Below are 12,561 nucleotides of genomic sequence, written 5' to 3'. Positions count from 1 at the left end.
TTGAGGATTTCATTTTCCTTCACCATTTATTTTGGATTTGCAATATCAATTTGTAGTCTTTTTTCACTCACTGTGGAGTATATATCATTGAAGGGGGTGTCCAGAGATGAGACCTCTTAAAACTGAATAGCTAGGATAACACTAGAATAGTTCTACATAAATTAGTTTGTTAAGGATTGAGATTAATCATAGAAAGTATACCCAGTAATCATTATTAACCATTAAACTTGTATTGTTAGGACATAGCAGTGATAATCATGTAAACTCTAACTGAAAGCAATGCATGATGGGGTTTAAGATAGCTAACTTGCCCATGTTTTTGACGGGATTGTCTAGTCAGCAGATTACATAGTCAACTTTGTAAACAGGTTTTATCAGTGGCTCCAATATCCTGTTTCAAACAATCCATGGAGTAAAGAGGAAACCAGCTCTGGTATCCTACTCCTGGATGAACAATGTTGGACAGGAACTGACTGCAATACAAGGTTAGCGATGTCCAAAAAAACAACTTTAGAATGGACACAAGATCCTGGTAAACTACAGGTGACAGGGTGGGGTTAAATCATGAGCTGATCACAAGTCATCATTTTGCTTACGGTAAATTTTACTGGATACTATAGAAGTGACAGCTTCAAGGATTGGATCAAGTCCAACTGGTTAGGCTATTGATTTTTGGAAAATGCTATAATCATTGTGTTTTTATCAGCGATCAGTAGATCGAGATCTTGGAATTTATCCAGATCCATCTCTCGTGTACACAAAACCAAGCTTGGGATAATAAAACCATCTTAACCAGGTGGTGTGTCTGCTCTGTTTATTAAGATAAGCCATAACAATGCGGGAAGAACCCCATGTGAAAGCTGGCTCAATGCACAGGCCTTGAAAACGCTCCTACAATTATCCCAAAGAGATCGATTGTCAATGTAACTCTCTGCTGGGACATTTTCTTTGTCGTTTCCCCCAGGTAGTATTTCCCCTAACGTTTTAGATAAAAAGAATGCCACATCAACTGCCTCTATTAGTGCGAGGGTATCTGCAGCCAGGATGCTCTTTACAACTTGTCATATTTATTTGGTTTTTTTTGTAGACCACAAACGAGTCCGAACTGAGTTCAGAAAAAGAAAATTTGGTTTATTGCAAAGCAATTATATTTACAATATTCATCAGATCCCAGCCAGGTCTGATCTGTCAGTTCCAAATCTGGCTGGCTTTATACAGATCTTAATCATGAATGACCGAGGGCTCCCTGCCTCCTTAGCTGGCGAGCTCGTATTTGGCAAAACTCCCGGGGAGACTGTTGCTACAACCCCGTATGGCTCGTGTGGGCTATAACATCCCTCTCCCCCAAAGTCTGAAGACACTTCTGATGACTGCGGAGTAGGAGGGCGCTGATCTCTCTTCGCCCTTGGCTTTGCTTCGTGCACTTGCGGGGTGGATCTGGCGGCGTTTATCTGGACGGCAAGCACCATTCCCGATCAGAGCATTGTGGTGGATGCACTATTCGAGCCTGCTGCACTGCTTGCTACCTGATGGAGACCTCCGACACCTGTGTTTCCATGTTAGAATCTGTATCTACGTTCTATCTCATTTTGGCATCTTGACCCCCTTGGCGTAAAGTTCTAGGGTCATCAGGCATCGGATTTGGTTTGACTGTAACTTTCCTCTCCTGAGGAATTTTGCATAAATCTGGTCGTCTGGACCATATATGATGGAGGTGCTTTTTCATGACGCTACCTTGTGCCTGAACTTGATAAGGTACTGCCGCTCTCTGGCAAACGATTGTCCCAGAGATCCATTGGGCACCATTTGCAAAGTTTCGAACATAGACTGCATCACCTGGTACAAGTAGTCTAGGTGGTTTCCATCGAACAGGGCAATGCCCTTGCAGTGCCTGGCTGTGGCATACTTTCCCACCTTGTGATGACTGTCACACTGACCACAGAACCAGATGAAGTTAAAATAGTACAAATTAAACTGGCATCATGTGATTATCATTCAGAATCCATAATACCTATTGAGATAGAAATGGAACAAATTGAATTATGAATAAGACTTAAATAGTTCAAACTTCCCCAAACAACAAATGTAACAAAGAGAATAAATTGTACTGAGTTGATAAACATAAAATTCTTCCTACCTAAAAACATCATTAGTAAAAGCTTAAGCAAGAGACCCACAGAGATAACATGGTACTTGAACCTTTTAGCCTGGCCATATTTCAAGAGGTATTGATGCCAGCACCGCAATTAAACACAGAAATAATATGTCCTGTGAGCGACCTCCTTAAAAAAAATAAGGATCCTATACCTATGAATAGATATCTTTAAGATGGTCCACTATAGGCGAGTCCCATTAATAATAATAATAATAATAATAATAATAATCTTTATTGTCACAAGTAGGCTTACATTCACACTGTAATGAAGTTACTGTGAAAAGCCCCTAGTCGCCACATTCTGGCAGGCTATAAGATATCTCATTGTCCTGTAGCCACCTAAAATGGCTGATTCCCTATTAATTTGGCCAAAACCCGATTTAAAATGGCGAACCGGAAAGGCTGATGGGAAAAGCAGCCAACAGGACACAAACGGACAGCTGCAGACAGAATAGCATATTCGGCTCTGGGGAAGTCGGCCCAGATCGATACTCAAGACCATTAGCAGCACATCAACCCAGACATCTGCAATTTAATCGGCTATCCCCGGGAACAATTGCAACATATTAGCAATTGAATGCTGGGCCAGACCTGTCGGCGCCTGCATTGGCCGAAACAAAGACAGGTGAACGACCACCTCCCGATCGGGGAATCGCCCCGTTATTGGATATATCGAACCCAGTGATCAGGGAACAAGTCCAATCACTTGGGACTCAGTGTCAAGCGCCGCCCTGAGAGGCGGGAAGCCCCTGGGCCCTATAAAGTGAGGGGCCAAGTTCAGATCTCTCTCTCTCGCCCTTCTTCTCCTGCTCGAGACCTTCGCAAGAACATCAACCAGAAACAGTAAGTTTGACTCCAGCGATCGCTACCCGATAAAGACTCCTAGCCATCGACCTTTATCAGCCTTTTTGAATCCCGCGGACCAGATCCGATTCGATAAGCCATTCGTTTCCCTGACCTGATGGGCCCTTCCTAAAGTTAAGTATTGGCCAGTAGTGATAGGCTTCGATATAGATAGTAGGATTATTGTGTAAGCATTACTTGTTGTATATAATAAATGACCGTTGATTTCAATCTTACTAAGCGGTGTGCTGACTTATTAATCATAACTCGAGCTTGAACCACGTGGCGGTAACAGAAAGATACCAGGCGACTCGTGAGCAAAGGTGACATAATCAGAGCTAATAAACTAAGGCTAAAAAGAGCAACAGTCCTTAGAAAGAATATATAAATCTACAAATAGGAATAGCCATCTCTAAGAGAGCCTAATATGGGCTGTTTACCATCAACCTATTCCAGAGACAGGAGAGAAAAATATACAAAAAGACACAGATTCAAACAAACCAATACTCACTGTTCTTCCCTGTAAAGAGGGTGCAGTCAAGGTTCTGCTCTGATCTATTTCATCAAACAAGTCATTCTGGGCTTTGTGAGTATGACTTTCTTACTCTTAAAAATTTTGAAGTATTTCACCCCCACAACCCAAAGATGTGTAGGCTAGGTGGATTGGCCACGCTAAATTGCCCCTTAATTGGAAAAAATGAATTGGGTACTCGAAATTTATATATATTTTTTTAAAGTCGGGGTTGCGACCCGCGGGTGGGTCGGGAGTGTCGCAGACCCGTCCGATCACGTAAATTTGTGCGCAACAGCCGCAGCAGCCGGCTTTTAACAATGCAGGCTGCGTGCGGCCTTCAAAATGACGGCCGTGACCATATGAAAAAATGCGAGCGCACTGCGCATGCATGCCCATTCATAGGTGCGCATGCGCAGAGCCACCACAGTTCTGCACCTGCACACCAATGAGCGGGCACACATACACAGTGCGCCAGCATTTTTTATTATGGTCGTGGTCGTCATTTTGAAGGCCGCTCGCAGCCGGCATTGTTAAAACCCGGCTGTTGCGACGAATTTGCGCAATCAGAGACGCAGGAGAAGATTTTTAAAAATGTTTAATGTAATGTTCCTGCCTGAAGGAAGGCAGAGAGCAGGTCACGCCCCCTCCCCCGGAACGTCGGCGTCACGTGCTTTGGGAATGATTGCAATTCCTCCATTTTGTCAGCAGCAAACAAGGGAAGAGAAAATGGTGGATCGCGATGGTCGGCCGGCGTGGGTCGTGAAGGCCGGCTGGCGTGGGTCGTGAAGGTCGGCCGGCATGGGTCGCGAAGGTCAGCCGGCGTGGGTAGTGAAGGTCGGCTGGTGTGGGTCCCGAAGGTTGGCCAGTTGATAAAAGTGGGTCCCCGGAAAAAAAGTTTGAAAAACACTGACCTTTTGGGTATCCATGTTTAAGTATATTTCTGTTAGCAGACTTACCTTTTGTAGACTCTGCAAATCTGTTTTATATTTTTAAATGTTTGAAATAAATCTCACTAAAATATAAACTGTGTGTGTTACATTGAGTAAATTTAAATTCCGAGAAGCTTATTAGGAAAAGTCCTAAGAGACAAGAAACCACTCTGAAAAAGTAATGGTTTAGTTTGACAGACTTACCTGGGGAATCCCCCACTAGGAAAAGCTGTTTAACTATTTCAGAGCTGGAAGAGTAATCTCCCTCTGATGAGAGCTGTTCTCTGTTTTGTCTAGAAAAATAAATTTCCCACTTTGGTGGCTTAGTCAGAATCAGATGAATCATCCAGGTCAGAAATCCTGAATCATCCACAGCCTATATCAGGGAAAACCAGACTAAGATGGGTTTGATGCTCTGGCCCATTAGCAATTCAGCCGGCGCCATCTGGTCACGACATGCGGAGTGGTCCGACAGCAGAACAAGAACCTGGCCAGTCTTGTGTCCATCGATCCTGAAGCCTGCTTTTATAGTCCTCGTTTGAACGTTCACACCGCCCTTTCCACCAGCCCGTTTGAATCCGGGTGATATGGGGCTGCACGAATGTGCCTATTAGCCTTCAGGAATCTCGAGAACTCCTCACCTGTAAAAGGCATTCCACTGTCAGTAACCAACACCTCCAGGATACGATATGTACTGAAGGACAAGAGGAATTTTTCAAAGGTTGGAGTCTTGAAAAGGGCTGGAAAGGTCAGCGTGTAACCGCACCCACGGTCGCCCCGGCCATTCCATAGGCGAAGGGGCAGGCCTGGCGGAAGCTCTCGTGTGCTCCTGACATATGCTGCACTACTGGGCTACCCTTTCTAGCTCAGTGTTCAGGCCTGGCCACCAAACATAGGTACGTGCTAGCATTTTCATTTTGAACAAGCTGAGTGCCCCTTGCGCAGATCCTGAAGGATTAGGTCCTGGCCCTTGCCTGAGACGACGACGCATGTACCCCACAACAGGATGCCATCTTCCACGCTAAACCCGAACTGGTCTTCCTCCTGAGTGAGGGGCGGAAGTCCCGCCTGCAGCCATTTGATATTCATTGGAGTGTGTGGACAGATGGGGGATGTGTTCTGTTGGACATATATCATAAATAAGCATCTTGCTCCAGAGCTTTCAATTTCTGTGATGCTGGATGTGCAGATTGCCTGTATAACTTCCAGATAATCATTTTCTTATCCAAAAAACCTTTATCTCCAGACGTTAATGGAGCTTGGACACCCTGACGAGAAATATCTGGCTTTCCCAATGGCAGGCAGTAATGGCCCCATCTCTCAAATGCAGATCTTTGTTTTTTCCGAACATAATTGCTTTGTCATTCCCAATGTCTAATTTAATCTGTGCTTTTCTCAGCAAGATTTGGTCAACAATGGAGGTAACTCACTGGGGGCCACATCAATACTTATGAAGACACTGATCCCAGCTATCTTGAATGGGAGGACCATTTCTCTGGATGACTTGAGCATATTATCATCCCCAAACCTAAAGCAGGTGGAGCTTCCTACTCCATAACGTTCGATCCATCTGTCAGATAACAATTAAATCAATCCAACCCACACTCTGTAATTATCACTGTTATCCAGCACTGTGCAGTTTAATGAATCAGCAAGAAAAAGATTCATCACGGTATTCATACTCCCAGTGACCAATACAATTACTTCAAGCCAGTCATCATTGTCATTCTCTGTGTCAAAATTATCTGTTTCATACGTTGCCTCAGAAACACGACTCATTCCCTGAGGGAAATTTATTGCGCAGTGATATTTAGAATCAGACCAGTAACACCGATTGATCATTCCCTGTGCTTTTTTACGCTTCAGGTAGTAACGGTTCCCTTTCCAGGTCTGCTTTTTGTTTCTATTTCAAATTGGCTAAAACTATGACTGCCGCCAAAACGCCTAGCAACAACACGTCTCGGTACTCAAATTTGCTTCGAGCATTTTGCCAATTTTGATCTTTGGTAGCCATGACGCCATCCATCTTTTGCTTTTCAAAGGAGTTGTCTGTATATGATAGAAACATAGCTGGAAATGACTGATTTCCCAAAAGTTTTTGTAAGGGCAGCAGCCATCTGTTCAAGGAGCAAGGGTTTTCCATGAAATTGAATCCCCTTCAAAACCAAAAGTCTGTTGACATGGAAAATGCGTGCAAGGCCCAATAATTGGAAAGCCAGTACAGAATTTGGGATTTCAAGGTTAAACCTCTTCCGTCTCTCATACAATTTACCAAAGTCCATAATGTACTCCTCCATGGACTGATTGCCTGTTTTCTTCAATCTATCAAACATCAGCCATATTTCATCTGCTTCCAACAAATTATCCTTTTTGTCGAGTCTATCCAAAAACTATAAGAGACGGGTTAATCCCTCGTTGGTGTCCAAGTCATCCACATCTAATTCTGAAAATGCTTTACTCCTAATTTTACTTTTTGAGGGTAAATCTCAGGTCTCCCCTCGGGTAACAAGGTAACCCCTGTCCACATTTCAACTTAATTTACCCATTGCTAATTTGGTTCCACCGCCAAAAGAAACCTGTGGATCGTCAAAGCCTGAGATTTTGCATGGTCCTTCGGCCATTCTGTAACTGAGGTTGTCATGAGTGGTATGATTATCTTTTTCTCGATTTTGGCGCGATTGGCAGGGTGTTTCCAGATGGTTACGGTGGCACTTGGTACCGGAAAAGTGCTCCCACGAGCATCTTGCCCACTGCTATCTCGCCATCTGATTCGCCAGACCCGCACCTCAGCATCTCGCCGCTAATGAGGGGGAGCTTCTTTTAAGTACTCCTGCACCACTCGCTTGCAGTCAACACACAAGCATGGCAGCACTAGGAACTGCTTCTTGCTTTGGCGATGCCGACCTGGCCAGGCTTCTGGATGCCACCGGTGAGAGACGGGGTATCCTGTTCACACAAGGGGTCGGAGGGCCAGCAGCAGGGCCACCAATACCAACTGTGAGGCAGTGGCAGCACCAGTCAGTGCGGGCAGCATGACCAGGAGGACCAATGTCCAGTGCTGAAAGAACACCAACGACCTACATCGAGCTCCAAGGGTAAGTCATCACCTTTCTCCTGGTACCAGTTCCACCTGCCACCCTTCAAATTCCCAAACCACCCTCCTCCAAACAAATCACTGGCTGAGCATGCTCCAGCACCAACCAGCACAGCCCTTTCATGTCCAGTTGTGGTACCCACACATGCCACCTGCTATAGACCCCCCGATCCATCAAGCACGCAGCTCACACAGCCCTCTCTTTGGTCTGTGCAGGAGAAAATAGTCCATAATAAGCAGGAAAAGGACTAAGATAGGGGTGGAGTGCCAGAGACCTGAGTCCTCACCCCCTCTGAGGAATGGACCTGGAGATCATGAGGTTGACCGAGGTGAGAGCAATGACTGAAAGCAAGGTTGACCTGCGCCGCAAAGGTTTGGGTCCCTTCACCTCAAGTGAGTTGTTCATGTCAGGCTAAATGATCCTTTACTCTCACTGACTACATGTTCATTCTCTCGCAGGATCTCCATCTGATGGGACGTGACCATCCAGAGTCGTCCCCTGTCCCCGCCACCAAGAGGCCACCTCCGGGAAGACCACCACTGAGACTTCACAGCTATCACCAAGCCAGTGCAGTGGACGACATGAGTGGACAGGCTTCTGAGGCACAATCTGGTGAGCACCACATAGTTGCTGATGCACATCAGGTGGAGGCAGGAACAGCCAAGTGATGTTCCAGGACCTCCAGAGGATGTCTGCCAAGGGCATCAAAGGCCAGAGGACGTAAAAAGCAGCAGGCTGTCTCCACCTCAGATGTGCATCCTAGAGACATACCTAGACATTGCAGTAGACCATGTAAGAAGATTGAGGATCACTGATTGGGTGGGGGCGGGGGGGAGGGGGGAAGAGTCACACTATCTGCAGCTCGACGGAACAGAAATGTCAAATGTTCATAATTAAATCATGTCACTAATACATGTTAAGCCTCTGCCACTTTAATATTCCCAGTGGACCTGCCTGCACTCCCACACCCTGTTGATATCCACTACCCCCCTCCCCACCCCCGGGCACAGTGGTCCAAGATTAAACACCCCCAATGCAGACCTCATTCAGCGGATGTGTGTGAACGTGCTGTGAGTAGAAACACAGAGGTCAGACTTTGACATAAACTGAGGAACACCAGGGCTAACTTCACAGCAATTTATCATTCTCCTACCTTGTATGTTGATCCGCTGACAGTGCCATCACTGGGGTGATGTTGCACAGACCATGGCAGGGTGGAACAGAGTTGTCGGGGGATGGGGTGGGGGGTGGAAGTTATGTGAGGGACAGGCATTGAACATTCAAGGAGTGAATCCCTTCCTGTTGCTGAAGGGCAATCCCTGATGCCCCGGTGTGTGCAAGGCAACACGTGTGTCATCAATTTCCTCCTGTACCTGGGGCATCTACCTTCCCTGTCATCCCCTCTGGAAAAAAAAGAAAGAAAGAGCTTACCTGTTATTCACTCCCCTTCACAGCAAGCACTCACTCAGCAACCTCTGTGCCCAGCACAATAACACCTGAGGGAAAATAAATAAAAACTACTTACCAGTCACCAGCCAATCCCTTACCTGCAGGCTGTGACTTCACAGTTCAACTTTCCACTTCTACCTGCCCTCGAGCCTTCCTCTTGATCCTTACAGCGGTTGTTTTTTTTGGTTAGAGGAGGGGGTAGGGAGGGAAACACTGAAGAAGTGTTTCAGGTTTAAGTGTCACTTGACAAGGGCACCTCCACAAACCACCTCCGAGTTAGGGTGAGCACATGGACGTATGCAAATGTTCACCGCAACGGCCAATCAGCAGCTCCGCTCTACTGCCCTCTGCTGGATGCTTGCCTTCACTTGAACAGCTAGGGTCTCTTGTCAGGTACGCCTCCAAGTTAGGGTGAGCACACGGAAGTATGCAAATTTCCCCTGCAGCGGCCAATCAGCAGCTCCGCTCTACTGCCCTCTGCTGGATGCTTGCCTTCAGTTGAACAGCTAGGGTCTCTTGTTCAGGTATGCCTCCAAGTAAGGGTGAGAACACGGACGTATGCAAATTTCCCCTGCAGCGGCCAATCAGCAGCTCCGCTCTACTGCCCTCTGCTGGATGCTTGCCTTCACTTGAACAGCTAGGGTCTCTTGTTCAGGTACGCCTCCAAGTTAGGGTGAGCACACGGACGAATGCAAATTTCCCCTGAAGTGGCCAATCAGCAACTCCGCTCTACTGCCCTCTGCTGGGTGCTTGCCTTCACTTGAACAGCTAGGGTCTCTTGTTCAGGTACGCCTCCAAGTTAGGGTGAGCACACGGACGTATGCAAATTTCCCCTGCTGCGGCCAATCAGCAGCTCCGCTCTACTGCCATCTGCTGGATGCTTGCCTTCACTTGAACAGCTAGGGTCTCTTGTTCAGGTATGCCTCCAAGTTAGGGTGAGGACACAGACGTATGCAAATTTCCCTTGCAGTGGCCAATCAGCAGCTCCGCTCTACTGCCCTCTGCTGGATGCTTGCCTTCACTTCAACAGCGAGGGTCTCTTGTTCAGGTACGCCTCCAAGTTAGGGTGAGCACACCGACGTATGCAAATTTCCCCTGCAACGGCCAATCAGCAGCTCCGCTCGACTGCCCTCTGCTGGATGCTTGCCTTCACTTGATCAGCTAGGGTCTCTTGTTCAGGTACGCCTCCAAGTTAGGGTGAGCACACGGTCGTATGCAAATTTCCCCTGCTGCGGCCAATCAGCATCTCCGCTCTACTGCCGTCTGCTGGATCCCACGGAGTAAGGACATATATTAGGATAAACATTTAACGGAAGAGTTGTACTGAAATATGGAATCAACTGATTGTTATTGATCAGAACTTACTCCATGGGATCATTTCTGATCACGAACAAAATTAACTTCAGTTAAGGTGAAGGGGATTCTGGTATTAACGCCAGCCCACGCTAGATCTACACATTCTGGCATAACCACAGTAAGTCTTTTTAATTACATGTCAGATACTATTATGCTTATCCCATGCATAATTCCTTTCACATTCCTACATCTTGTGTTTTGAAAAAGTGTTGGATCTCCTGCAACGTCTGCACATGAGCTGGCAGAATGTCCCAGATGAGGTGAGGTGCATTAGATCTTTGCAAGACAATTGTACTTCTGTTTTTGCAGCAGCGGGTAATGAGAAGGGAGAGCAGAAGGCAACTTAGAATGTCTGATGGTTCAGGAGGAGGATGTACTGAGCTGGTGATGCCTTTAGAAGCATGCTGGGCTCATCATTGTGATTCCCTTCAATACATATTGCTCATAGCAATGACTGTTCACCAGAATAATTCTGCTGTAACAGATCAGCAGATTATTAGCTAAACTGGATTTTATATTTCCTCCTTTGGTCTCTTTTGACCCTAAGTCTGCTTAGACAGCTTTATCATTTCCCTTGCCTTTCTGATGAGCACAGTGAAAGAAGGATTGATTCACTATCATGAAAGCTCATTCACTTTATTGGTGTAATAATACCTGGACTGAAAGTGGTATGATATGCTATGGTATATTCCTTTGTGCCTGATAAATTTGTATTCTATGACTGGCCTACTGAAGTAATACACTGAGTGCATCTCTGACAAAGCACGCTACCTAGTTCCAATGTTTTCCAAACAAACCTCTCGTGATTGGGGAGACCCGTGACCCTATTTGACAGCTGGAAAGAAACAGATGGGTGGGATTATCCGTTCCCCCAGCCACGTGATTCTTGGCGGCCCACCGTTTGTGGCGGTGGGATTCTCTACTCCCACCTCTTGTCAATGGGATTTCATATTGAAGCCAGCCCACGTCCCATTTCCAAAAGGCCTTTGATAAGGTGCCTCACGGGAGACTGCTGAGTAAAATAAGGGCCCATGGTATTCGAGGCAAGGTACTAACATGGATTGACGATTGGCTGTCAGGCAGAAGGCAGAGAGTTGGGAAAAAAGGTTCTTTTTCGGAATGGCAACCAGTGACGAGTGGTGTCCCGCAGGGTTCAGTGTTGGGGCCACAGCTGTTCTCTTTATATATTAACAATCTAGATGACGGGGCTGGGGGCATTCTGGCTAAGTTTGCCGATGATACAAAGATAGGTGGAGGGGCAGGTAGTATTGAGGAGATGGGGAGGCTGCAGAAAGATTTAGACAGTTTAGGAGAGTGGTCCAAGAAATGGCTGATGAAATTCAACGTGGGCAAGTGCGAGGTCTTGCACTTTGGAAAAAAGAATAGAGGCGTGGACTATTTTCTAAACGGTGACAAAATTCATAATGCTGAAGTGCAAAGGGACTTGGGAGTCCTAGTCCAGGATTCTCTAAACGTAAACTTGCAGGTTGAGTCAGTAATTAAGAAAGCAAATGCAATGTTGTCATTTATCTCAAGAGGCTTGGAATATAAAAGCAGGGATGTACTTCTGAAGCTTTATAAAGCACTAGTTAGGCCCCATTTAGAATACTGTGAGCAATTTTGGGCCCCACACCTCAGGAAAGACATACTGGCCCTGGAGCGAGTCCAGCGGAGATTCACACGGATGATCCCAGGAATGGTAGGCCTAACATACGATGAACGTCTGAGGATCCTGGGATTATATTCATTGGAGTTTAGGAGGTTGATGGGAGATCTAATAGAAACTTACAAGATAATGAATGGTTTAGACAGGATGGACGTAGGGGGGTTGTTTCCATTAGCAGGGGAGACTAGGACCTGGGGGCACAGCCTTAGAATAAAAGGGAGTCACTTTAGAACAGAGATGAGGAGAAATTTCTTCAGCCAGAGAGTAGTGGGTCTGTGGAATTCGTTGCCACAGAGGGCGGTGGAGTTCGGGACGTTGAGTGTCTTTAAGACAGAAGTTGATACATTCTTGATTTCTCGAGGAATTAAGGGCTATGGAGAGAGAGCGGGTAAATGGAGTTGAAATCAGCCATGATTGAATGGTGGAGTGGACTCGATGGGCCGAATGGCCTTACTTCCGCCCCGATGTCTTATGGTCTTATGTCACCAGGAAAACCATGGGCAGGAGTGTGCTGCTACCAGGAAAAGAGAATCCCAACGGCTGGAGAATTCCGG

Source organism: Scyliorhinus torazame, chromosome 8, assembly GCF_047496885.1.
Source record: "Scyliorhinus torazame isolate Kashiwa2021f chromosome 8, sScyTor2.1, whole genome shotgun sequence".
NCBI lineage: Eukaryota > Metazoa > Chordata > Chondrichthyes > Carcharhiniformes > Scyliorhinidae > Scyliorhinus > Scyliorhinus torazame.
This window is presented reverse-complemented; position numbering follows the sequence as displayed.